The following is a 27,810-nucleotide window of genomic DNA, read 5'->3' as shown; positions in this document are numbered from 1 at the left end:
AGGCAATACGTTAGAACTGTGGCAGCAGACTCTGATCTTTGCACTACATCTGACTGACAATAAGCTAAACATTGATTGTTTCGCTAAGTCTTTGTATAGCACAGCTATAGGTTGTGTTCCAGTTTTCAGGAGTAACAGCGAGTTCAGACCACAAGTATAAACATTGTCTTTTACCGGTGAACAACTAATTTTGATAGTTAAATAAAGGTTTCAAATAAGAAAAAAAAAAGATTAATTATTTGAATCTTAATAAATCTTGCTGCCTTGAGTTGGCATGAAGCAAGATTTACACTACTTTATTCTAGAAAGCTCATCCAGTTTGCAAACACCCATTTACTTCCCTCCTTCCAGAATGCACCACTGAATAAGGAAGCTTTCACTCTGCTGTCTGAGAAATGTTTGTCTTCCAAAGAGACATGTGATGCACAAAATTGAAAAGCACTGGATGGGGGGAAATACACTCTTTTTAAATTTCTTTACTCATTTTTTGTTTCTTTTTTACACCTGGTCTGTAGGTTTTTTTTTTTTTTTTGTCTTGTTCTGTCACAACAACTTGAAAGCCATGTAAGCTAAGGGAGAGCTAGAAGCTTAGGTGTTCGTCATGCAGCATTTTAAGCACAGACTCCTTTCTCAGCTGGGAACAGATAAAAATTGACTGTGGTTCAGTTCAGAAGTGCCATGAAACTGCAAGATTAGGTCAGACAAAGTGGAAGCAGCTGATATGCAGCTGCCACTCCTGGGCAATCTCAATGCAAGCTGGTGATTATTGCTTGGTTTGCACCTCATCTGTAGCCTCGGTCTATACCTTAATGTTCTGGCTGCATGCCTTGAATGGACAAGTAGTTAAGTGGAGAGTTTGCCTGTGGGATGCTTAAGTTGTGCTCGTCACATGTAGCATGTGTATCATGTAGATATTTTTAGTTTAAAAGTCAGATGCATTTACCTTCTTAAAGCAAAGTTTCAGAAGGCCCTTGTCATCTTCAGGACCCTGTGCTGGACTGAAAGTGCAAAGACGTAGGCAATAACATGAGAGATTTGTCACAGCTGCCATTGCCAGCAGCACAACTTCCTCAGGGTGACATGTCCCAGCTCTGTCTTTCCACCTCAAGAGGCAAACCTGGTCCCCATGGAACAGTCTGAGACACATGATAGCAGATGCATGCAAAAATGGGAATTTTCAGAAATTTATACAGATATGTGCTAAATGTACTTAGATTTTCATGAGGACAGCAGAAGATGTCTCCCGGGAGTTTCTCCTTGCCAGATTTCAGGTTCCTTTCCACTGTAAGCAGGTGGTAAAGCTCTTCAAAGAAGCAGATGGATGTATTTAACGTTAACAACTAATTTTCCATGGGCGTGCTCTTGGAAACAAATGATCCCCATTTCCTGAGTTGGAGGAAAAAAAAAATCCAGCCTAGAGCAGCCTACAAGTGTGGAAAATGTGAGACTGAACACACTTGAATTTTGTCAATGTAAACGAAATGAAAACAAGAGCTTATAATGGAAATTGAGCCACCAGGGCTGCAGCAAAATGGCCAGCTCCATCTTTGTAGGAAGGGAGCTGGAGCCCAGATGGTCCTATCTGGTGAAAGCAATCCAACTGTGATGAAGTGGTTGGTGGGTCCATCCTGAGTCCATTTCTGTTGGGTTATCCAAAGATGGGAGCAGAAAAAGACCTGGGTGTATTCATCTGTTGGATGCAGGCAAAAAAAGTCCTGCAGCAGAGGAGAATTTCCCAGCTGATGGTGGAAAGGAGCATTGTCATCCATTATAGATGACACAACAAGGATGTCTCATTTGGAGTACTCCACACATTTCTCACCATTCGTGGTGAAAACAGAAAAAAATGAACTGGAGTATGTGGAGGAAAGGGGTTTGAGAAGTTTCTCCTATGGATATACACTTTGTTTGTCTTGTTAAACCCAGCAGAAAAAGGCTTGGGGGAAATGGCTGCCTTTAAACATGTCTGGGGAAGAAAATGGTCTCTTCAATCTAAGTGTCAATTTCAGCACAGGAATAAGTTAGAAATAGTTAACTGTGAAGTAATGTATTCTGATGGGGTTTTAAGTGTTGGTTATTTTTTGTTCCCGGGACCTGTGTGTTGTGGGGTTATAAAAGAAATGACTCTTTTATACCACACCACAGCCTCATACCAGTCAGCAGTAGCCCCAGCGGCAGCTATCTGTGGTCAGTCTCGGGCAGTCATTGCTTCAGCAGAGCAATAATAAACTTTTTAAAAGTCCAAATAGCTGCAGAAACAAAATCAGGTATTAAGAAAGTCTTGACAAGACTGATTTGCTGCCAGTTTTAAAAGGGATGGAGTGGTTTGGGTGTCAGTACATGAGTGACTGGCAGGAGTGAGCACAAGGCAGGAGCCCCACTGGGGAGATGCAGGAAATGTCCTGACAAAATCCAGCCATCGAGCGAGTAGCTGCTTCTAATTTGCCAAGGGGAGACACTGCTGAATGACCAGCAGGCTCTGTCATCTGTTTTTTGCCAACTTTAGTGGAAAAATTGCCTGTCCCCTAAGATATTTTGCAATGTGGAAATAAATACAGCTTCAGCTGCCTGGAAGGGCCAAGCCTACATTTTGTTCTTATTCCCTCCTCACCACCACTGCCTGAAAGCCACACACTCCAGCTTCTGTGAGCTGAGCTGCTTTGGCCTTCTCCTCCTGGCCCCAGAGTCTGTTTACAATCGCAGTACAGCTGAAGACTTCATTTTGCAGCATTGGGGAATCCAGAAGCAAGTGCTGAAACCCATACAGCCCGTGGCTCGCAGCTGCATGCCTTGTTCCCCCAGCCTTTGGTCTACCAGATGTACTGGTCTGCTAGGACACAGGAAATGGGCAAGTGAAAGGTGGTTTTTCCATGGTTTCACTGTCTTGCCTACTTTGGAAATTACTGTTTTGGTTTTGTTTTGTTTTGTTTTTTCTTCTTTTCTTCCCTCCCTTCACCCCCTTTTCTTTTTTTTCCTCGTGGATGCCTTGGCATATATCCCTTCTGGCATGGGATGTTTCCTCAGAAAGCCTTTGTTTCTGTGCTGCTCTGAATTTATTTTTTCCAGTGTGATGATTTTTCCTGGAACAGCTTCTGAGCCCTGCTGAAGGTGCCTGGTAGACAGGCTTTCACAGTTGGGTCTTCGTGCTGCACTCCGGTGCTGTTAACGCACCGAGGCACATGCTTTGGGGTGAAATTCTTCATGTCCAGCAAGAATTAACAATTAAGATTTCCAGACGAGAAGCTCCCACGGCCGTGTTTCCATTTTGACCACAGTGCGGTTTCTAAAAGCATATAAGAGAAGGGTGGAAACAGGAAAACTGGGAGGGTGATTTCAAGCATCCCACAGAGCCTGCCTGTTTGAATCGTGCCTCTTCACATGCTGCCGATTCAGACAAGGCTGTTGTGTACTGCTGGCATGCTGCTGTTGCTAAAATACTGAAAACTCTGATAGCACAGGCTACAGGGATATCAGTGGGTTTAATAAGCCAAGAAAAAAAAAAAAAGGGAGAGAAAATCAGTTTGTGGGTGGGAAACAATGGGCTTCTCAAGGCAAAGAGCAGATAGTAAAGAAGTCTCCATCTTGCTCCTCGAGTCCTGGCCTCCAGCAGCCACAGCCAAGCTCAAGATGGATGATCCCAAACGCTCAGAAATGACAGATTGAAATAATCATGATACTGGGTAAAAAGCAGAGGACTGCCACAATGAATTCTGTTTAGATAATTTTTGAGGCTTGACCTTTTCAAGCTTTGCTTTACGGCCAGAATAGACAGGAATGTGATTTTTTGCATTAAAAAAATAATGAAAAAAAAGTCATACAGACCTAGGGTCCATTTAAGTTAATGTCCTGGCCAGCAACAAGTGTCTAGGAAGAGAAGTATAGCATATACTAATAATTTCCGGCTTTACTCTCCCAGCCTTCAGCAATTCCATGCCAGAAATTGTATTTAATAAGCCTTCACAGACTTTTTCCTTCCATGGATTTATGGAATTGCTTCTGGGACTCGTGTGAAAGCCTAACAACCACAACACCCCCCCGGGGCTCTGCAGTTTAATTAGGATTTCCATGAAGCAGAGCCTCCCTTGGCTTGTTTGGAGATAATGCCTTGTAATTGCATTTGGTGCCCTCCAGTTCTTGTAGGGTATGAGCGAGCGAATATATCCATATCTCCACCAACGGTCTCCTCTGGTGTGTCCCCCCAAACCCAGGACTTCCATCCCATAGATAACAGCAGGAACTAGCAGTGCAGTAAGGCCACTGGATACCACGGGCAAAACGCAATGCTGCTTTGGTTGCTCCTCCCCACAAGGAGCTCTGGGGTCTGTTGTCCTCATCCTTGCCCCCTCACAGCCCCCGTGGGCAGGCCATCGCCCTCTGCCTGCTCTTCCAACGGCATCAGGGAGGTGTGGGAAAGGGCCTGAGACACCTGGAGCGGAAACAGGCTGTGTTTGTAGTTAAAGGGTATCTGCAAAATATTTACGGGCTGTTTAAGCAGTTGGCAAGCCCTTCGGGGGCTAACTTATCAACAGGCTGTCTCCCAGCTCTTCTGGGAAGGATGAAAATGTAATTATCCTAATTTAACATCAGTAGAGGCTAGGACATAGCATGAGCATGTGCCCAGGTGGTAGCAGCGTTGTGGCAGTCTCCTCCTCTCTCCAGTCCAAGCGCAGACAGCAAACCTTTCACTCCCCCTCATTGCAGCACGTGAACAAAATAACCAAAATACTTGGATTTCAACAGTAGGTATTACATCAAAAATACAGAGCAAACTCCTAGATCTGAACAACGCAACAGCAGTGATGCTGAATCTCATCTGGGACCTAAATTTTGCAGCTTAATATTTCTACCTGCATAGCACAGTGAATTTAAGTTATAGGCTCAAGTAAACAGTCAGGATTGCCACCGAAATATATGGCTGGGACCCATTGTAGGACACATGACTGAAAAGCAGGCACTGGATCAATTATTATATTCACTCTTTATTCTAGTACGCTTCATGGATGTAAACTGAAATTAAAATAGAAATGGTATTTGTAAGGGCAGGGTTTCCAAGCCTTCTCTCCCCAAACATGTAACCTTTTCTAATAATCAGGTTGGAAAAATTGTTGCCCACACTTCTATTCTAGCCTACAGGTAGTTTAATTTTTGCATAGTAACTGAAATTTATAGTCCCAGTCTTATAAAGCATTGGCAATGACAGAAAGAGTCCCAGAACCTTGTGACTGTGCTGTGTGGGATGTCCTGTTAAAAATCAATATTATTGTTATTTTGTCTCATAAAGGAAATGGCTGAGGGTGGCATAAGGGCGTGCAGCATGCCTGCATAAATGTCTCGTAGTGACCTGGTGAAATACGAGAAACACTAATGTTCCCAGCGCCCATCCATCACTGCTGCTCACAGACAGGTGTAAAAGGAAAAGCTTTGGTCTATTTTTGGTACAGCAAACAGAAAGTTAAATTAAAAAATAAAGTGTATAAAAGGTAAGCATTTCCAGGTAGTTTTTTTTGTTTTTTTTGTTTTTTTCTGTAGCCTGGGGTGACTGGAGTCACAGGGTGCCTTGGCAGCAGATATTTGCCTCCCCAGAGCACGGAGAAGCAATGCTTTCCGAGGGCAGCCTCTGGACCACCCTGTCCAAGGTGTGACTCAGGTGAGTATATCTTCACCTTAGTGACTGCTGCAGCTTTGGGAGAGAGCAGCATTCCTTCCAGGTGGGTGACTGCTGCTTCCCCTGGCTGCTGCTGCTCACGGGACCCACCCAAACACAAGGGGTAAGTCGAGTCTTTTCCCCCACGGGCTGCAGGGAGAGGACAGCCGAGCAGAGGGAGGCAGCTCTATTTTTAGCTGCCTGAGACACGAAGACCTCAGGGTGATGAGGAGCAGATAATTACATAATAAGTCATACTGGGATGTGCTATTTAAATCTATCTGGTCTCCTCCTTATCTCAAGTGCTGTACTCGCAGTTCCCACTCTGAGTGCTTGTAATCAAAATAACGCATTTTCCTGGAATTTGCTGCATGAAGTAATAGCCTATTTAACCAGCATCTCTTCATGCACTGTTCCTCCCTGGGTAATGTGTAAAACTAGGGGCTGCTGTGGCGGGGATATTGGCATTGCCAGGTTATTTGTATTCTGAAGAACAAAAAGGTAGGGTGAGCAAAAGCCTGCCACTAGGTGCTGGGGAAGGGGGTTGCTTCTGAGCAGGCTATTGGGATTGAAGTCATTACTACATCCCACTGAACCTCTCTCCACCCATAGCTCTTTGTGGCTGTCCCCACACCTATGACATGTCTTTCTCATGGGTAAAAATGCCTTTTCCCAGTTCCACCAGCAGCAAAAGAGGGGAGCAGTGGAAACAAAGCAGCTGTTTTAGGGATGAAGGGCAAAGGAAGTTGTAAAGTCCTTCACTGGCATTATTCAGGGAAAGGCCACGTACGCTACTGCCATTTGAAGCAGTGATACCTTTTAAAACCAAAAGCTTTTATCCTTTCTCTGCTCTAAAACACTCAAAAGAAACATGCCCATTAAAAACAAGACACCAGTCTGCAGCTCCTGGGAACGTCCTGTGCCACGTGCCGGATGGGTGCTCTTGGATTTCAGGTGACGCAGGGGCTATATCCAGCTCCTGGGCACCCAGGTACATGGAGACACGTCTCGGCTCATTAACAGCAAAGGGCTGAGCTCCTGCCATCCAAACTGGCTGGTAGTTTGGTAAGAATCCAGAAATGCTCACTGCAAAGGTTTCTATTGTTTTGTACACGAACTGCAAGAAATTGGAAACAACAAAAAAAGAAGTGGATGAAAGGTCTCTCTATTTTTATGTACCAGCGCGAAAGTGTTGGGTATCTGCAGCAATATTTAGTCCAAAGGAAAGTGAAATTGAATCTGCCTGACATAACGAGAAAGTGTCTGGCAGAGCCTGGTCCAGAGGAAAAGCAGCATTTCAAAAACTTAATTTTTAAGATGAATATGCAGTGGAACTAAAAGCTACAGTATAGCTTTGGATCTGGAAGCACAGAGGTTTTGGAGGGAAAACAGAGCTGTTGGTGTTTTAAAGCATGAAATGTATAGACCATGAAGTGAGAGAGAAAATGTTAATGGTGTAAGCTGAAACTTGGCAGAGCTGCATAGGCCAGAACAAGAAGTGGCAATGCAACAGGGAGGAAGCAAATGCAGAACAAAAGTAAGCTGAATGAAAACACCACCATAAAGGATGGAAAGTTGCTTGCCTAGAACTGGTACAGCAGGTGAAGAAGTTGTGAAATTTCTTACAGCTGTTTTCAGCTCTTGAGCCTTTTTTTTTTTTTTTTTTTTTAACACTTCTGCCTTCTGCTACAGCCCCAACACCATGGCAGGTGTCCCCAGTTAGCATCAGGCAAGCAATAAAAGAGTGATATCATTCCCTATTACAAATTGTGGCTGGTACTTCTGCAGTGGAGTGGCTGGAAGACACAGTTTTTGGTAAGGTATTGTTTCATTTTATTTCTTATAAGAAATAAACTAGCGAGGAGTAAACTATAGGAATGGGCTAGCGGTTGTCATATCCTTCAGTGGCCTGGGGCTGACAGCAAAGGGGATGTTGGGGGTACAGGGTCCCCTGCCATTCCCTTGCTTATGCAGGCTCTGCTTTGTGTTATGCCCTCTGCTTTTCTCCTCTGAGCATAATTTTGTCTCCCTGAGGCCCAGTATATTGTCCAAGAAGCATTTCAGCTGCTTTTATTAGTACTGAACAGACTGAAGGGATGTAGTGCTTTTCTATCACAGATGCTCACAAGCCACAGCTGCTAGGTCTGGACAAAACTTTAGCATTGCTTTCTAGTCCTTCCTACAGCTCTTGGTTCTTCACTGCAGCTGGACCTTTGTCTGCATCCAAATACCAAAAATGCTTGGTGTTTGCATAGAATTCTTCTGAAAACTCCCTTATGGTGATAACTTCTGCTGAAACCAGCAGAAAAGATAGAACTGGCTTCTACCGGCCTTGTTGCTACAAAGCAGCTTGGGAGAAAATTATCATGAAATTGACTAAATCCCACAAAAAAAGGAAAAACATATTTTATTTTTTACTGCTCTGGCTTTGAAAGCTTCCTTGCAGACTTCATAAAAGCAATCTGGGAAGCCAAATGAAGTCAGTATCTGTGAGTTGTACAAGCAGGTTAAGCTGTTAATTAACACACCCTTTGGTTGTCATGTTATGTGTTAGAGTAATTAATGTACTTTGCTAATGCTGCTTTGCCACTTCTAGTGCTGTTACCATATTACTGCTGCCATTAACATGTGGCTGCAACCTTGCCAATGAGAAGCATACTGGCAGCAATGAGGAAAAGACAGAGAGCAGATGGGAGAGTGTCCTTTCTGTCTTTTTATGAATTTTGTCTGTTTGTCTGCTATCTAGAGCTAATTCTACAGTGCAGTAACAAAATCCCAATCCAACCAGGATTTGTGGCCACCCGTCATGCTGCTAGATGCTAATGGATGAGATAGCAGCAGGAGTTGCCATTAAAGCTATGGGTGTAGAAAATGTTACTGTTAGTAATAATTGCTCATTTTTCCATTAATCACTTTTGGCGTTTTTTCTGGGAGCAACTGCAGCTCATCATGAGTTTTGTTTAGTGATACAAGGGAGTTCATCAAGAGAAGAGCCATATGCTAGCTGAAGAGCAATTAGTTTTTTTAAAAATAGATGTTTTTAGAGTGGTGCTTGTCACTATGTTCATAGTTACATGTGCTCTGACCTGCAGGACAGCCAACAGTGGGTGTGTACCCTAAATGCAAAGTAAGCAAAAGTTGAAACTACATTGCTCATTGATGGTTTTGCACTGTGCTCCTTCAGGATGACTTTTTTTTTTTTTTTTGACATAAGCTATTATTCAAGTGCATTGCCCAAAGAGAAGTGATGTTGCCTTGGGGAATTAGCAGAGCCCCCTTCTTTTCCATATTTAACTGGTAAAAATGGAAACATTGCTCCAAGAGGGTCTCAGGATCCCATCTGTTACCCAAAGCTGAGAGATGGAGGAACTGGAGGTCAAAGTTTGAGCTCAGCTTCCTGTGAGAAAATAGAGCAGAGATTCCTTAAGCATGTTAAACCTATGCTTTATATGGATTGTTTGTCTCCCAGCTCTCATGAAATACTTCTGAAAGAAGTATTTACATCTTAAAAGCATTCTTCCTTGGTTTCCATGCTGCCTCACTGAAGGTATCAGAGGAAATTAAATCTATAACTTGGCACTTCTCCTTTTTTCATTTTTCCTCTTGCTGTTTTCCAACACTTTCAAAAACATAGCCAAATTTTGAAAAGCTGCAGTATAACAAAGCAAATTGATGGAAGAGAATCCTTGGGCCATGTAGCAGAGTGAAGGGGATGAGAAGGGGGAAAGGATGCAACAGAAAATCCAGACTTCTCTGCTTTGATGGAAAATAAAGCTGGAAAACCTTCTCAGAATAGTGTTTTATATTATATTTTTGTCCAAAAATGGAATAAAAGTAAAAGCAGGAAAAAAAATCTCTGGCCAGATTTAGTCCTAGTCCATGAAATCTCAGTCCTCATGTTTGTCCAAGAGCAAATAGAAAGGCAGACTTAAATTATTGACAGCCTTGCATGATTCAAACAGCTGAACTATGTTGCCTGGTAACCTTTTTGAGTTATATACAGCATTGAGCACTCAATACTGAAAAATTGAGTGGAAAAAAAATAGCTGCAAAATGGCTATTTGCCTAATGGAAAAGAAAATGGAGAACACATGGACTAAATTAATAGGGAAAAAATTAGACTGCTTCTTTCCTCTTTCTTCTGCTGGCTTGGTTCCACGTACTTTGATGGAGTTGTTCATGATTTATGTTGCCATGCAATGTATAGAGCTAGTAGCGCAGGACTAAGGTGAAGGAACAATGGGCATTTCAAGCCCACAGGACTGTTTGTGGGGGAAAAGAGAGCTAAAACTGAACCCGAAGTTCTTCCCCCTTCCCTGTAAGGAAGAAATGAGGGGACACAGCATCCCCTGTTCCCTCCTCTGCAATCTGAGAGGGAGATCCTGGAGCTGTTCCTCTTAGAAGGGCTCCAGGACACCTGGCTACAGGTAAGGTAGCTCTGAAAAGAGATTTATTTCATTTAAACAGCTAAAGTACAACAGCTACACAGGAGTTCTTAATTTTCATTTTCACATATACAAATAAAGACAGAGCTTCGCTCATTGGCTGTTAATTGGCACTGATGGGTAAACAAGAAAGAACCCAGCCTTGCTAGGTCATTGGGGGCAGCTGTATTCATACTAATTTATTTATTTTTTCGGTTCACTTGATCTGGAAATCAGTGAGTCACAATAAATAGAAAGCCATGAGGTTATCGTTCACAGCAGCACGGTTGGTAGAGCTCTGCTTGAAATCAGGACTGTCAACCCCATGACACGGCCAGGCTGCAAGCACTCAGTCATCGCTTTGCTCAGGGTACAGAGGAGTGCTGAGAAATGACCAAAAGCTTTCCCAGAAATATGCTGCTCTGAGGATTCGTTTGTTAAGCAGAGGTTGGGCCAATGTGGTGCTCTGCCAGACTTGTACCTCTATGGAAATATCTGCACTGACTGGCCTTCTGTGATGCATGTGGCTGGTCCTGTTTGTTTGGGCTGATGTCTGAGGATTAAGAGATTTGGGAAAACTCATTCACTCTGTCATCCTTTCTTGCTCTTCTCAGTTGCTTTGGCTGGATTTTCACCTGCCTGAAGTGGGGAGATGGACACGCAAACTCGTGACTCGTAGACCACGCTCCTCAAACTGCAAAACCTTCTGCTGGTCCCTTGACAGGAACTAGTAGGACTCCTGTACGAAGGGCTTGCATCTGATCTGCCTTTTTCCTTGCTCATTATATATCCACAGTCAGAAATCCATTTCTTCTAGTGATCTTTAGTGCAAGCCATTTTTGCACCTCTGGTGATTATCACTGTCAAACTTTGGGTTTTAGCAAAAGTAGTCAACTTGAAAGTTGCATGAAATAGCATATCTAAGGCTGTGACTTGCTCTTTATGCAAGCAAACCTTCTTGCGCAAGCATCCTCTAGGAGAACTGGTTATTGGGTGGTTATCAGCATTCACCAGCTGTGCAAGAAAAGGTTTTTTGACCTCTGTGATCAAGTGTAATTCAGGGGCCTGGACTGAGTTTCTTGCTTCTCTGGGTATTGGGACAGCGTTGCCTTCGCTGTGTGCAAAATGAACATGCAAAACCAGGTCTCTCACTTCACAGGTTGCCCTACAGCATGCAGTTTCCATTAGCACAGTCTGTGCCACCCGTGATTCCCATGGGCGCTTCTGTGTAGGTGGTAATGCTGCGCCAGCCTTTCTCCTTGGGGCCTGATATTTTCACAAGCTTGTGTTTGCTGGGCAGTCAGCAAAGCCTATAACTGGTGGGGTCCTGTACTTGGTCAGCAAACAAATTACATTTCAGTCTCCTCTCCCTTTGATTTCCCAGCAGAGCATTGATCCTGATACAGGCAGCTAAGTAATGCGTTATCGAGACAGCTTCGCTGTGATTTGGAATAACACTAGGTGTCATCAGTGAGGTTTTGATTCTTCCAGCAGTAACATCTGTGTGTGAGAACCCACAGCAATGCTGCTGATAGGAACGTTGACTGAGATCTTGGTGCATTTTTATAGCAAAGCCAGGAAGAGTTTCTGAAATCCCCATCCCAGACAAGTCTAGCCAAGAATTCAGGTTGTCCAGTAAAAACCATGTCAGGATTAAGTCTGTCTTTTAAGTGCATATAAGGCTATTTTTAAAAAACTATTATTATAAAGAATGAAAACACTAATATACCAAGTGAAATAGGATTTTTCCTTTATTTGTTTTTTAGCTATCAGTCAGATCTTGTTGGGGATTTGTTTGTTCTTTCCTCTCTGATCTCTCATCTCTGCAGGAATCTCTCTCTCTTGCAGTGCTGTGTCCCTAGAAGAAAATGGGAATTATCATGTTGTTCAGAAACATTATTTTCATCACTGTTCACATCTCAGTGACAGAACTTGCACAGTTCAGCCTCCTGGTCCCAGAGGAACCTTCTGCCCCCAAAGGGGGCAGAGAAGTCACTTAAAAAATAAAATAAAAGAGAGACAAATGCAAGGATTTGAAACTGCACCAATACATTTCAAAGAGGTTAAAACTCTTCAGGCAGGAAAAAAATCTGATTTTGCCGGCGCGCTCTCCTGCTGAGTCCTCCAAATCTCTGAGAAGAAAAAGGTCTTTTTTGACCAGAAAGGAGGAGATTGTTTTTTTTTTTTTTTTTTTCATTCTGGATAATGATCCTTTCTCTTTTTCTCTACCTTCTGGTCACTTTTGCTGCTAAGATTACAAGGATGGACGCGGCAGCCAGAGATAAATTGGGGGGGGGGGGGGGGTGGTGAAGGTCATGTTATCTGTTTTCCACTTCTTTTCCAAAACATGTATGTATATTACTATCATTAACACTAAAATGAAAGGAATTTTCAGTACACTGTAGGTAGTTCTGATTCTTTTGTCTGCTTTTTGGGGAGCCACCCTCTGAATCTGAGCTGCTAAGGATGAGGGAGTTTGATCTGTTTGTGTTTAGGAATTAAACTCGCCACAGATGCTCCTAATCCTTCATTAAGTTCTTGCAGGTGTCAGCTGTAGTGGTACTGGAGACTTCCTAATCTTGGCACCCACGCAGTCTAGCCATAGCTTAGGTTCAAGAACCTTTATAACATTGCATTGCTCAAGAAAGTGTGTTCTCTGGGCTAAACGAAAACCCTTTTGCCTCCACTACTGGTTTCGGCAGCATCTCAGACTGTACCTACATAAGGAGCGGGGCTTAAATGGTAGCATCTATAAAACTAAAGCAAACTCTCTTCAGTGTCTGAAAAATAAATGTGCAGCCCAGTCCAGTTCCTTTTAGCTGACTGGCACAAATCCTGGATTAGACGGTAAGAGTACACTTAAACCATGAAAAAGCAAGAAGTCATTCAGGAAATTGCGCTACATAAGGAATTAGCTGTAAATAGAGGAGATGGCGACATCCGTGGGAGAGAACGCTGAAATGCCACAAATAGAAATAGCCAAAATAAAGCTTACAGAGTTGTAAATAATAGCTTTCTAGCGTAGCTTTCTATCATGGTTAAGTGGAGAAGCAGTTTTGGGTTGACCTCATAAGGAAAAGGACCACCAAAAATCAAAAGGAAAGGTGGGTAATCTTGTTCTCAAGATGAATGCAACAAATTACTGGGTTAATTTTGGGAGAAGGTCAACACATCTGGAGAAGGAGGCACTGGAAACAGTCATGTTTAGGAGTTTCTATCTTGTTCTCTGTTGTAGAGCTGGCTGTTTTTTCACTTCTTTTCCCACATTTCTATCTCTGTTTCAGCTCTCAAGATAGTCCTTAACTAAAAACATGCCTTGCAAACCACTCTTAAAACAAGAGATGCCCCCAAAATGTTTTGAACCTATGGTACGTGCTAGCTAGGCCTTTTCTTAACCTCCTTTTTCTCCCTCAGATTTAGCTGGGATATCTTTAATTTATATATATATATAATATATATATAAATAATTTTTAAACTTCTGTAGCTCTCTATCTACAGGGATGACAGTTACCCAGCACCTAGGTGCCCCAGCTGGAGAGCAACAGGCAGTGAAGGGAAACCAACAAATTTCCTTACAAATCCCATGTTGTCTTTCCCTCCAACACCATGCTCAGCATGTTGGCAAGAGGCTTCGTTTTTTGATTCTCTTCCGCTTCCTCGTTATCAACCTGTCTTCCTTTTCCCTCCTACGTTTTTTCCATCCTTGTTAGATCACTTCCTTTAATGTTAAAAAATAACTAATAAATGAACAAACAAAAAAAAACTGGCAGGGTCCTCCTCTTTTCCTGCCATTTTCTATTAGGTAACCCCTACCTTTAAAGCAGGAGGTGTTTTTGTTCAGCCATTTGTCACTGTTCCTTTGTTCTGCTGAGTTATGCTCTGTCTGCTCCTTTAGGTGCAGCTTTAGTTCAATACTTTTTTCATTTTATATACCCCAGGAGGCCCTGGGGCTGGTCCCTTCCAAACCTTTACATGTCTACTTTTTTTTCCTCCTTGCTTTTGCTGTAAGCCTCAGGGAATTTATGGGCATGCACATATGTGGCCTAAACATGACTTGGAGCAGAACTGAAAGATGAGGGTAAGCAAAGAGATGAAGAGCAAATACTCAGAGCCTAGGACGTTTTGCTTGAAGCACCAAGGGCCTTCAGCTACCTTTCCACTACAGCCTTTTCGTCACTTGGATAGGCTATTATTAGAATAAAGGTACTCAGTTTTGTGTCCATTACAGACAAGCTGCTAATAAATCCTATTCCGTTCCATTTCTCCATAGAGCAATTTCATTTTTGAAACGTGGTTGTTGACTACATCTCTGGCAGTCTGAAGCGGGAGTAAAATGCTGCCCTTTTGCTGTGGGATCAGTTTGCATTTGCTGTGTGGTTGTGTCCAAACGAATGTGCAAGCAGCAAATGGAGACTCACACCCCCTGCCTACGCAGGAGCTTAGATCCAGAAGCAAAGCTCTTCTTGGTCTGTATATAAATAGAACTGTATGTAAAATCCCAACACCGTTAGCTTACACAAATTGTGTATGCCAATCATTCTAAAAATTTTTTCCAAGCGAGCAAATCCACCGTAAATCTAAGAGATAATCAAATACAATGTCTTGTGGTCACTTTACACCTTTGGTGACCCCATCAAAGCATGCCAGTGCTTTGCCAAAATCCATGACTGTTTGCAAACTTTAGCTCTTCCAGAAAGTTTGTGCACCTGATGCAATGTTTCTTTATTAAAACTCCTGCTTGTTTTAGTCCCTTCTTCTAATTTAGCTAGGGTCAAACTAGGTTTCTAGCTGTTGGAATAAAGCTTAACGTGAAGAAATATCACTACTGGAATGATACACTGCCTGTCTTCTCCTTAGCTGGAGAAATCAATACCCCACAAAGATATGGGGAAGACAGAAAAGCCATAAGCTAATAATTTATTGCTGGTATTTTAAATGTTTCAGAGATAAGAGTCTATGTTCAATGTGACAATTTTAAGACAGAGTGGAAATGTAAAATTATTCCAAGCCATTGCCATCTGAAAACAGCTGTTCTCCAAAACTGATTAATGCTTATGAAGTGTGTGTTCCTGATAATGGATAAAATAGACTGTAGTTCTGCTGATGCCTGAAGTCTGAAAGATACCAAAGCACTTTACAATGTATTTGTCAGACTCTGTCTTGGGCTTTGTAATCTCTCTCCACTGAGGACTAATTGCAGTTTTCCACTGGGAAGCTGCAAGGTGATATGAAAAGAGGCAGTCCCGGTTCTGCTCACAAAGAGCAAACCAGCATCACAGCTGGCAGTACACACCAACTTTTTGTCCATCTCATCCCAACACAAAAATGAAGATGTTTAAAAGAGGAAAAACTCTCCCTAAAGCTAAAGGGACTATGCCGTGGTTCACAAGCCATGTCCATCCATGCAGAGGCTGGCCAGTGATCACCAAGGGCGTGGGCTGCAACAAACAGCACAAACTTTTTTCCAGGTTCAATAGTTTTTCTGATTGAGAATAGGGAGGTATTAGTAAGTTTGATGGGCCATGTTCCTTTTATTTGGAGAAAACTCAAGTTGTTTCAGAATCTACACTTAAGTAGAAACATTTGTCTAGGGGTGGGAGGAGGATCTAATGATAAGCAGGTAGAGAGCTTAAAAAAAAAAATTGATTTCTCCCCCACTAAGCTAAGAGGCATTACAAAGCCTCATTCACCACTTTCCTATTCTGCACATACCACGTATCTTTAATAAACAGATCAAACACCATCCAAAAAATTCAGTGAGGTTCCCCTTTCCCAGCTGCTCTGAAGTCTGCTCCAGGATTTGAGTCCTGATTGCTGTGATGCTTCCAAAGCCCAGCCTTAATTTATTCCACTCTCTCTCCTGGCCGAGACTATCCTCCCTAGCTATTTTTCATCAAAAAGAAGAAAACAGATTTTCTGCATTAACACAGCCAATGGAACGTGTAATGCTTTCAGTTTCACATCTTCCCCCAAGGAACGCCGCCATACCAAGGCTTTCTGCAGCTCCATACCTCTCTTTTCAGTGCTGTTACAGACTCGTGTGTTTCTTTGAAGTTTACCATTTGAGAATTTCTTACCAACATGCTTCCTAATCTTTTTTTTTTTTTTTGTAGCCATCCTCATTTCCTGCAGTTTGTTTAATAGCTTCCCAAGCAGTGGTAGATCTGATACTTTCCTGAAGTGCGGGAAGATAAAATCTACTTAATTTGCTGGACTACAGAAATTAACTCTCCTACCTTGAAGGGCTATGGGCTGAGTCCTACAGCACCTGTTTTTAGAAAATATGCTCCATTTTGTTCTCTCCTTCGTTCACATCTGTATCTACCTCCTTTGTATCAAAAGCTTCTTTACAGTCCTCTCTATATCTGGGCTCTCAATAACTATGTTTGGCTTTAAAGTTCACATTTTTCCCACGCCTGCATTTGCTCTTTATCAATCAGCCCTTATCAGCATCATCTCCAATGACTAGATTAAATCCCTAGATTACTAGAGATGCCCACAATTTTGGTAGCCACCGTTTGGCATGCCCACCTTGCCCAAGGCTGCTTCAGCCCCAAGAAGTGGCTCTGGTGACAAGAGCTGTCCCTGGTGGATAAGGACCTGCCACAGCCCCTGGATCCACAGTGGACCTACACAAGGATGAAGCATGCCTGAATGAGCCTTTTTCCTTGGAAATAACTCATCATGTTAGCTAGAACATGCAAGTCGTGCAGATGCTTTACCCGCACAGCCAGGAGGAGATCAGCGAGGCGGGGCGGGGGAAGTTATGCAAAAGCCTGGCCAGACAGACACAAAAAACAAAGCCCCACACCCTCTGTCTGGTGATCCTGATGACTGAACAGCAGTGGAAACGTTTATTTGCCAAAAAGAGCGTCTCTCCTCCATACATGGAGCTGTGAGCTCTCCCTGGTCTTTGTGGTCCTCCTGGGCGCTTGCGTCTACCATGACAGGAATGAGAGGGCAGTCTGAACTCGTCACTGGAATGAAATGCGAATTTCCTGACATCGCTCATCCTTTACCTCTTCCTCTCTTACTAAACAGATAAGGATGTGGCTGGCTGGAGATTGGTTTGTTTGCTTTGTGAGCCCTTTCAAGCCCAGATCCCAAGGCTGCAGGGTTAGTTAGGGCTGCAGAATAGAGCACATTGTTCTCTGCCGTCAGGTCCTGATTTGTGCAAGAAAGAAAAAGTCATTCCTCGTGCTGGTTGCCCTCTTAGAGCTTCTTAGAGGCATTTTGCAGAAGTTTTGGTGAGGCGTGGAAAATGTGCTCTGTTTTCATTCCTTACAATCAGATTCTCTCATCTTTTTTTTTTAAATATATATATATTTTCCACTGGAATAAGCTATTTTGAAATAAATTTGATTAGACTTCTCCTAGTACATACTTTGCTTATAACATTTTAAAATACTTCATGGTATGTAATGTACTGTATGCATAATATACTATTTTCTTAAATCTATCATCAATTTTCTTTCTCTGCTCTTCCTGTCAGCTAAACAGAGAGAACTGAATCTCAATTTAAATTTCATGGGTGGAGAGGGAAGGAAGAGAGGAGGTGGAGGGGGGAAGGAGCAGCAAATTGTTTTGCAAAAGGTCTCTGGGCTGAAGCCATGCTTTCGTTTGAAAATGTAGATATATACGCAGTGACTGCTAATGTTGAATATAACATCATGGTAATAATCTATGAGAAAGCCTGCATTATAGGTCATGATGAAAATATGAAATTTTGGAACGATGAGAAGCTCCTAGAGCATCCTTTGCAGCATGTTTGGTCCTGTGTCCACAGCCTGTGGGATGAGGGAAACCAGCCCACAGAGGCCAACCTGATGATTCTTGCCTGTGCCTCTGTTTCCCCAGCAAACCATTATTAATTCACCTGTCATCCTACTGAGAACCAGGAACTGAGGTCAGGGTATCGCTGGTGCCCTGCCAGAGCTGGGCTCTGGGTGGGAGGACCAGGGGAGTAGCCTGCCTTGGAGAAGGCCAGGCACCACTTTGGGGTCAGTGTTGTGCCCCACAGGGGGAAGCTTTCCAAGAAGGTTTTTCCCTGTTCTGCTAGGAGAGGTGGAAACGCTGCCCACAAAAGAGAAGCAAAACTATTTTTATAACCACTTACGTTTGCGCTTCCCTGGATTTTTCAGATACTGCAACAATGAATGCGGTCATGTTTGGGAGCTACTCAGCTACTGCAGTGTTGCAAGCTATATGAGGTAATACAGAAATATTCCATTCATTTCCACGGACCAGCTCCTTGGCCTTTTTCCAGCAGCTCTGTAAACTTGTAAAACTGATGGATCAGTTTCCCAAGGGTCTTTATTACCAAGACTTCTGACTTCTCAGAAACTGAAACAGCCTTACAGACTATTGCAAGGACGCAGAATGGCTAAAATAAGCTTTCATTTAGTGTTCCCTAGGGTTTTGTGCCCTTCTTCTTCTCCCAAAGTCCCTTTTATGTCGTGTTTAGCACAGGAGAATGGGATGCGACTCTTAGGGCTTATCTCTGTCAACAGGAAGAGGTCACTCCAGAACGAAGTTAAGTGCTACCGCTCCCTTCCTCAAGGGCAGAGAAGACTGGGAAGGCTGAGCAGAGGTTATGTGTTGGGTCAGTCTGACAAATCCGCAGCTTTGGGCTGATTGGGATCTGCTTCCAATGAGGGACGGTTAAATATGTGCACAATCCAGCTTGGAATATAATCCTGCATGTGAATTAAACTCTACAAAACACTGTTAATTTGAATTTTATCATGTAAAACCAGAACCAGTGCATGTCTCTCAGCTGTCCTGCTTTGCTATCCATGTCCCTCTGTGTCATTCAGGCAACCGACTCCTGACTGAAGCAGCCTGCTGTTCAGCTGGCTGTGCAGGGCACAGACTGGTTTTGGTAGGTACATCACCGTTACAAATGGAATAGAGGACTCGTTGTGCATTTGGGGAAAAAAAAAAATTGTCAAGGTGATTCTGGTTTCTGAAAGACAAAATAATGTTTGAACATATATATGATGTATTTATATATGAAATGTATATAACATGAGATATATGAAATGCACAATATATATATGGTAAATTTATGTGTGTAACATATAATACTTTTATATATGAAACATAAATATACTGGTAAGGTTTTCCTTTTAACTAAAAAGGAAAAGAAAAAAACCCACAAAACTGTCACCCATGAATGCGTCTGGATGATAAAAGCTGTCCCTTTCCCTTCCAGTTTCAAGCACGTAAATCGGAGGGGAGCAGAAGAACCACTTTGTTCCCCAGCCCTGCCCCCGGGTGTATAAATAGCCGCCTGGGTGGCTGCTGGAGTGCCTCTCATTCCAGAGATCTTTGGCCACCCTCTTATCAAAACAGAAAGACTGACTTCACTCCTGCTCTCTGCCGACTGATTTCATGCTGGAAACAGGTAAGGCGGCTGTGGCCATTGTCCTTGAATCGGCCACCTACTTCCAGAGGTCGAGCAAAGAGAAACGCGCTGCCAACATTCCTCCTTCACAAAATAAGCCGGTGCTTGAGCAGTCCCGGCTGACAAATGTTCTCCAGAGAGATGCAGAGCAACCATCCCAGGCGGGCTAACAAGGGGTATCGAGCTACAGTGCTGGGGAAGATGCGAAATGCGAGACAAAGCCCAGTGCCAATTTTAAACTCCGGAGCTGGAGCTGGGGAAGGTTTCCACTGGATGGTGAAAGGTCTGGGTCACCGACCAACGGTGGCCCTGGGCAGCTGGGTAAGGACAGGGCTGTTGTCCCAGTCCTGGTGCTTGGGAGGCTGGCATTTACACCCGACACCATGATTTGGTGAAACTTTACTGTCAGCATCAAAATTTCCTGCCCGCTTTCTGCTTTCATCTTCTTAGGCATAATACAAGTTCAGAGGCAATAGGTGGTGGCTAAAACCTTTCACTTATCCCCCTCCCGTTTTCACTTTATTTTTTCCTTCCTCCCACTTTGTTGCTTTACTTAGTCCCTAATATACGTTGATATCACGTCTCAGAGACACTGCAGCTACCCCTGTGCAAGTGGGGTCACGCATTCGACATGTATGCCGTGCCACAGATGATTGATGCCACCCTTCTGTCACTGTCAAGTTTCCTCTAAAACACGAGCTTAGAGGGTGAGGGGGTTGTATCCCTGTGCTTCAGAGAGTTGTTCTCATAGGAAGAGAAGGCAAGCACAAGCCGGTGCCTGGCTAATGTACCACAGACACCTCGTGCTCCTCCAAAGTGCTGTCAGCTCCTGGTTATCCCTGGATTGATGGTGCAGGCTGCAAGTCCCACCTGTAGCCACACAGATGCTGTGGGTTGCACAAGGCAGCTGCAGTAGGTCCGGCTTCACTTGCAGGTGTTTGAATTGCCCTTCCTCGACAGAAAATGTTTTTCCATAGCTGGGGAAAAACACAGTAAATGTGCTCTTAGAGAGTCACCTAGGTCTCCACAATTTGGAGTTATCCATGGTTGTGCCACCACCTCACTGATGGAAGCACGGAGAGAGATTTGCCTCTGAACAGCTTTATTTCTTCTCCTCATTCCTTAATCTATGTAAGCTTTCCTCTAACAAAACTTAAAAAAAAAAAAGTCTACCATACTGTTTTTTCCCCTTCTTTTTTTGGTTTCCTATCCTGTTTTATGACAAGCCACTGTTGACACCATTCTTTACTTCTGCTACTTTGCCAACATTGGCAGCATAACATTTGGTATCCAGGAAGACATTGTGAAATATCTTCATTTTTTAGTACTAGCACTGTTTCCTTCTTCATGCAGACCTCTGGGTGGGTTTTGACTCCTGATGGCTCTGCTCTGAACTTCACTACAGACCATGCTAACAGCACCTCTCGGCTTTTTTTTTTCTTTTTTTCTGAAGCACAGCTTATTGGGCTTGGCAAAGGCAGCTTTCATCAGACCAACCTCACAACTTTCTTACCAACAGCTGGCATAAACAAAAGAAATGTGTCCTCTCCCAGCTCTAGTGTGGCATCTGATGTCCTCCCCCAATTCTGATGCTGAAGACCATCATTTTTACGTAAGGTATGCAGGAAGACCACAGCAGGCAATACTGCGAAATAAAGGACCAGGCAGAAAGCAGTTGATGGAGTTTATATGCATTCATATATGTAAACTTATACAGATGTATGTATAGATAAATTAAAAGGTCTGGAAATCATTCTTGCTTAACGTTTTCATTAGTGAACTAGGCATAAAGACTACAAGTTTGCTGGTGAGACTAGTGGATTGTGAAAAGTTGGGAGGCACTATCAGGAGGGTGGAAAACCTGAAAAATATTATGGGAAGAAAATAAACCAAAGTAAATTAATTTCAGAAGCATAGATGGCTAAAGAACGCATATGGAGATTATCATCAATAATTGCTGTTAGTCTGAAAAAGCAGAAGCTGAGAATAGAAGAAAAGTGGGCATAAAATGTAGCAGGCAACCGCACGGTACCTCTGAAGCACTGGTATAATTTTCTTCAGACAAGGAAATATCCTGGAATACGTTGAACAAAATGTTTCCAGTGGAGATATTCTGTTACAGAAGACGACATTGGCAAGGTGTTCCCAGGATGCTATATATGATTCTGATGTCTCATGTTCAGGGAAAATACAAATCTGAACAGGTGAAAGGCTACTGAGATCACCAGGAGAGCCACGATCTTTCCTTACAAACAGAGGCGAGGCAAGCTCAACTCGCTTAGCCTAGGAAAATTAAGGTTGACAGGGGATACGATTTCCATCTAAAAATACGCAGGAGTGGAACCATGGAGAGGGAGAAGAACTATTTAAATTTGTCTGACTAAACTTAGGCTGGAAATCAGATGCAGGTTCCTGACCATTAAAACAAACAGAGGCAAGGACAGCCTTCCGATAGGAACAGCTGGGACCAAAAAAAAAAAAAAAAGGCACTAACACTTTAAAGATGTAATTTTGGTAGGGAAGAAAATGCTATAGCACCTTGGGAGGGAGAGGCAGGGGCTCAGTGATGCTTTGTGTTCATCTGATTCCTGCATCCACACGAGGAACGTGTAGGGAGGTGACAGTCTTGACGGGCAGCTAGAGATGCAGGATGTCCCTTTGGTTGTCCCTTTGGTTGTCCCTTTGGTCCCTTCTGTTATTCTTCATTTATGTCCAGTGTTTCAGCCAAAAATATTGGCACAGTCCAGGTTTCATTTTTCTGTCTGTGACGCCCAGTTCTACGCAGCAGCTAACCTTGCAAAACCAACAAGGAACAGGAGTTTTCACAAGCAGCAAGAGGGATATAAATCACTTTAACATAATTCACACAAATATGGTGCTGGTGAGTGTAAATTTGGTACAAATTCTTCAGATATATAAATATGAATGTCTCTGTTTCTTTTTCTCTCCATTTTCCTTCATCAGTAAAGATTAGATGTCTTTTATTTACCGTGGGAATAGCTATTACTTGCTTTAATATTTTTTGTGGCTAGTGGCTAAAATAAGAGTTCCTTGACATGTTTTCAGGTCTCACTGCTCTCACGGTTAGTTTATTTTATTTATTTATTTATTTATTTATTTTTCCTCAGAGAAATATAAGTTTAGAGGTGGTAGCAAAGGCTTAGAGAGGCTTCTCTAAATCCTTTTTTTTTTTTTTTAATGGATTTACCTGAATGTTTATAATGGTTAGATCAGTCAGTGCAGTAGGCAAGCTATGTTTAGTTAGTTAGTTAATTTCTATACATTTGTAAATGCATTGTTGGACCTGTTGATACACTCAAATTTCACCAGTTTGGACTACCTTGATATTTGTTTCTGTATAAAAAAACAAACAAACAAAAAACACCATATAGAATCAGCTGCAGTGGTTTGACTGACTTACAATGACAGCCCCAAAGGGCATTTTCAGACCACCTCTGGCCAAACTGCATATGGATCTTGGGAAAAGGCTGCCTGTTGCTGTTGATGACTGAAATAGTGGTGCTGGTGGGAAGAAAGGAGAAACGATGCCAGGGCTGAGGTGTGCCAGGCTGCTCCCCAGCTGCCAGGCAAAGCACTTGTCATGCTCCAGCTTGCACCCATCCCCTCCCTTGCAATACCTTACATAAAAGATTAAAGCCTGAGCTGCACCTCTTCTCCCATGGCATTAATTAATATAAATAACTGCACGGATCACTCTGAAGGGTTGGATGTTTACCTGCCAAGCCCTACATAATTGGTGATTGCGGCGGATGTCAAGCCTAGCTGTGAGACATCACTCAGCAAGCCCTTCCCGCGCAGCTGATGGACTGCAATTAAACCACACCAAGCCACGGATTCCTGTAGAAACCCTTCCCTGCCATTAAGGAAAAGGAAATTTAAGAGAGTGAAGAGGGTAGATGATTGAAGTAGCTGCTCCTGTAACATGCTATGCTGTGTCAAGAATGGGAAACATGAAGTCTGAGGGTTTTTTTCCATGCATTGGTGTGGTTTAAGGAACAGCAAGGGATATAACAGTCTGGGGTAGGGTAATCCGGTAGTCGAGATCTGCACAGGAATTTGGAAGAACTGGTTTCAATTCTTCCTCTGAGAGTTGATTCCTTACACATATAAATATTTATTGCCTGTGGACACCAGATGTAAATGGTGGCAAATGCTTCACAGGGACCAGGGGTGGTGTGTGCGTAAATTGTCCACCTCATTGGTTTTGTGATGATGTTATGCTTATTTTGGTGTCGGGAATTCTTTTTCTTTTTGATGTAAGAGAAGTTTGTGAAGAGTGTGATGATAGTAAAGTAAGAGTATATTGTGATTATTCTTAAATATGCTTTTCACAGAGGTGAGGGGCGGAATGCAGTGGGTTTATGTGGCAAGGTTTTGGTAGCAGGCAGCCATAGGGGTGGCTTCTGTGAGAAGAATCCAGGAGCTGCCCCATGTTAGATAAGGGCCCTGCTGCTGACCAGAGCCGAGTCAATAAGCGATGATGTTTGCACCTCTGTGAGAGCAGATTTAAGAAAGGGGAAAAAAAAAATGCTGCTACACAGTATCTGGGAGAGAGAGAGAGGAGTGAGAAGCAGCCCTGCAGCCCCCAAGCCCCCATGGAGCAGATCTCCATGCTGCAGCCCGTGGAGGAGCCCCTGGTGGAGCAGGTGGACCTGCACTGATGGAGGCTGTGGTATGTGGAGGACCCCTGTCGGAGCAGGCCCCAGGCTGGAGCTGCAGCCCATGGAGAGGAGCCCACACAGAAGCAGGGGGTCTGGGGGGAGCTGCTGCCCATAGGGGACCCGTGCTGGAGCAGTTTGTTCCTGATGGATGGACCCCATGGTATAGACCCGTATCTGGAGCATTTCTCAAAGAGCTGCTGCCTGTGGGAAGTCCGCACAGGACCAGTTCAGGAAGGACGGCATCCCGTGGGAGGGACCCCATGTGGAGCAGGGGCAAAGAGTGAGTGTGAAGGAGCCGTGGAGATGAAGCATCATGGATTGACCACAGCTCCATACCCTGTTCCCCTGGGCCATTCAGGGGGAGGAGGTGCAAGAGGGTGGGTGGGGGGAAGGCATTTTTGGTTTCTTTCCTTTGTTTCTCACTTTTCTAGCTTGTTAGTAATAGGCAATAAATCTTACTATCTCCCTACTCTGTGTCTGTTTTGCCTGTCACAATAATTGTTGAGAGATCTCCCGTCCTCATCTCAACCCTCGAGCCCTTTGTGTCATATTTTTCTCCCCCTTTGAGGAGGGGGATTGAGAGAGCGGTTGTGGTGGAGCTCGGCTAAGTAAAACCACCACACAGGGCTGAGGATGAAGTAGATTTCAGCCCCTAAAACAACACAAGTTTAACATGACAAGGATGTAATCTGGACTTCCTCAAAGGGCCCTTCGTGTTACCCAAAACAAAGAGAGTGGGTTGGAGTGGCATTGATCTGGGCTAGAAGGGAAGAAATTTTTAACTTGTAGCACAGGCTGTTGCCTGCATGTAGGTAGCCCTTCTTATCCCTGGGATGGAGAAATAAAATAGGTTGGAGTAGCTTCCAGTTTTTGGATGAATGACCAAGCTTTGGATGTGCCTGCTCAGTCACTGCAAAGGAGTCAGGTAATGACATACTTATTTCCTTTGTTTGCATGATTTACCAAATTTCAGGGGGACGCAGTGAATAAGGGCTATTTTATTAGCAGCTATCACTTTTTCTTTAAAAAGAAAAGCACTATTAAAGAAAAAAATAAAGAAGGGTTGATAAGCTAGAATAAAGAAGAAATCAGGATGCAAAAAAGACCATAAATCCGCTTATAGCAGTAAGAGCTTGAATGGCTATCTGTTTGAAGTGGGAAGAGTAATGTTGTTAACATTTCAATCTAATGAAAGCCACGGGCTTAAAATTGGACTGAGCAGCACCATTATGAGTGAAACTGCTATAGAAATTGAAGCAGTAAAGTGAGAATATGCAGATGGTGGAAAAACGGGCTGAGAACAAGTCAGGGTGGATGGCACACCCAGAGGAAAACCAAGGGAGGAACAAATAAAAAAAGGTGAGAAGTGAGAGGAGAGATAAGGTAAACTTGACTGTGTTTGGATTTTGTCTTGTTTTGTTTTTGACTAACAAAGCTGACACAAAGTGAATTGTGTGGGCTCAGCTGCTCAGTGCCTGCTCCTGCACAAGGAAACAAGTCTTCAGGGAGTTAGGGTGATCGACAGGATGCATGGGAGAGGATGTAATTCAGTGCTGGGTATCTCTGCAAACCAGGGACAGGAAAAAGAAAAAAAGACAGAAAAATAAAAGTGTTTCTGTGATACCAGTTTGAGGCGGTTTAGGATTCACCACGACTGAAGCATAAAAGCTTGCCCTGTCAAAAAGCTGACTGCAGCCTCAGCTTCTCAGAAACACTTAGAACATGCCTAATGTATTTCATTGCTGGGCAGAGAGTTATCTTGGAATAAGCTCTTAGGCCAGGAATGATATTCGCATTCTTAATTCACATTTAGAGTGAATTAACCCTAAGGAGAGGGTTACTTCACGCTGGATCCAGCTGCACACTGACTACAACTTGCAGTAACATTACATCTGGAAGAAAAGCAAAAGTGAAAGTAGTAGCGCAGCACAAGCACAGCCTGCAGTTCTCTGTCTCAGCACACAGAAAGCAAGTGTTAGATTAACTGCTGTTTAATTGAGAATTATTTCACTGTGAATTGTTAATCTGTTCATAATTTATGGTCTCTTTTTGCATTTATGAGTTCTTTTGTGTACTTCAGGACCGCAGGTGATGTTCTCCAGCAGGTTCTGCAGTACCCATTACCCAGCACCTAAGGCATTTCATTAGCATTTAAACAAGACTTAAGTGCCTGAGTAATTTTGAGATAGGCTGCATCTGCGTGGCTAGCTGACTACTGCATTTAATTAATTTCCAGACTTCTTCCTTCCTCATTCAGGGGGGAAAAAATGCAAGCTCTGTCTGAAACACGGCAGCAGTAGGAAGAACAGGCAGGCCATGGTTCTGGCTGCTGCCGAGGTTTGTCCTCCACTCGCTGTCTCTCTTTTCACCATTCAGCCCTAATGAAAAGCTTTCTCAAAGAGGAGAATATTTGAAAACAGACCAAGAATGACAGGATCTCAAACGGCCTCTGGAGAGTGTGAGGGAAAACAGGCTCATTTGTCACAAGGGCATCAGGCTGCGGAGAAGTGGTGATGGCCCTGAAGACCATCAGCTGGGAGCAATGCTGGCCAGGATGTGATGTATGGGCACAACACAAGGTGGGCACGGTGGTACTAGGGATGCCCACCAGCCAAAGCCTCCCTGCGAGTTCCCCTTCAGTCCTGCTGAATTAGTCCTGAGATGGCCCGTCCCCACCTAGCTCAGGCAAGCGATTCATCTACAAATAAAAGCCACAGGCTTTCAGAGAAATGAGGTGGAAAAGGATGTTTTTCATTGATGTGGCTAGCTAGTAGCCCAGGATAAGTGTGAAACTCTGGGCTATGTGCTCTGGTGAGCTGTGAGCAGCTTGCTGTTCAACTGGCTGGCACAGGGACACGCTGACCTTGGAGGCACCACGTGGGTCACACTGGGGAGCAGGGGCCTGGAGCTCTTTCTCCTCTAATAAATGAAACAGCGTGAGGGTGACCTAAGGCCCTTGTGACACAATGAAAAATCCCTGGGATGGGGAATTTTTACCTCTGTGAATTAAAATCATGTGAGAGAGTCTCTGTATGTGTGTAATGGGGATTTTCAGTTTTGCTTGATTAAAGACACTTCTTAATGTGAACAAAGCAGGGTAAGGAAGACAGATTTCCAGAAGAGTGGTTCTGGTATATTAGTCTGGGTCTTGGATGCTTTTATTGTTGAGATGTGGTGTGAGGGGCACTCAGCTTAGTCAGGACAGCTGAGGAGTGCACAGCTCCCTGGGACAACATTAAAACCCCCCTATTAAAGCTCACAAAACTAGGACTGGGAAGATGAGGGACAGTGCCACCCTATTCTTAAACAAGGACAGATAGGCTGGACAGGATCATGGTAAAGAATTGTGTTGCATTGGCTGTGATAAACTCAGATTTAAAACTTTCTTCTGCACTCTTTCTCCACAGCAAATCTATGCTTGAAGAGCAGACTGAAATTATCCCAGTTGTAGTGCTACTGCTAATGAGACGCCTGTCTCTTTCCCAACCACTTTCATTTGTAATCACTTTTAATGAATGTGAAATAGAGAAGGGAGGGAACCTCGAGCCTCCCCCAGCTGTGAGACACAGCTGAACCTGCAGTGGTATCGCTGCTGCATCTTCACCCTGCTTCTCCCCACTGCAAGGCATCAGCCAGCAGGTCAGTAAAGCACTA

The 27,810-nt window shown here is 43.5% G+C and overlaps 1 long non-coding RNA gene across 1 annotated transcript; it reads left to right on the top strand.

Annotated features, from left to right (window-relative positions):
• The first annotated feature begins 927 nt into the window (after positions 1–927).
• Positions 928–21,227, top strand: LOC310898975. The gene is made up of 7 exons (XR_014583882.1): positions 928–2,859; positions 5,530–5,647; positions 7,337–7,459; positions 18,210–18,278; positions 18,579–18,949; positions 19,283–19,474; positions 20,928–21,227. It is a non-coding gene; the product is annotated as an uncharacterized lncRNA (long non-coding RNA).
• The last annotated feature ends 6,583 nt before the right edge of the window (positions 21,228–27,810 follow it).

This window comes from Anser anser (genome assembly GCF_964211835.1).
Source record: "Anser anser genome assembly, chromosome: 4".
Taxonomy (NCBI): domain Eukaryota; kingdom Metazoa; phylum Chordata; class Aves; order Anseriformes; family Anatidae; genus Anser; species Anser anser.
The sequence above is the reverse complement of the archived record's forward strand: the minus strand, read 5'-3'. Positions and strand labels throughout refer to the sequence as shown.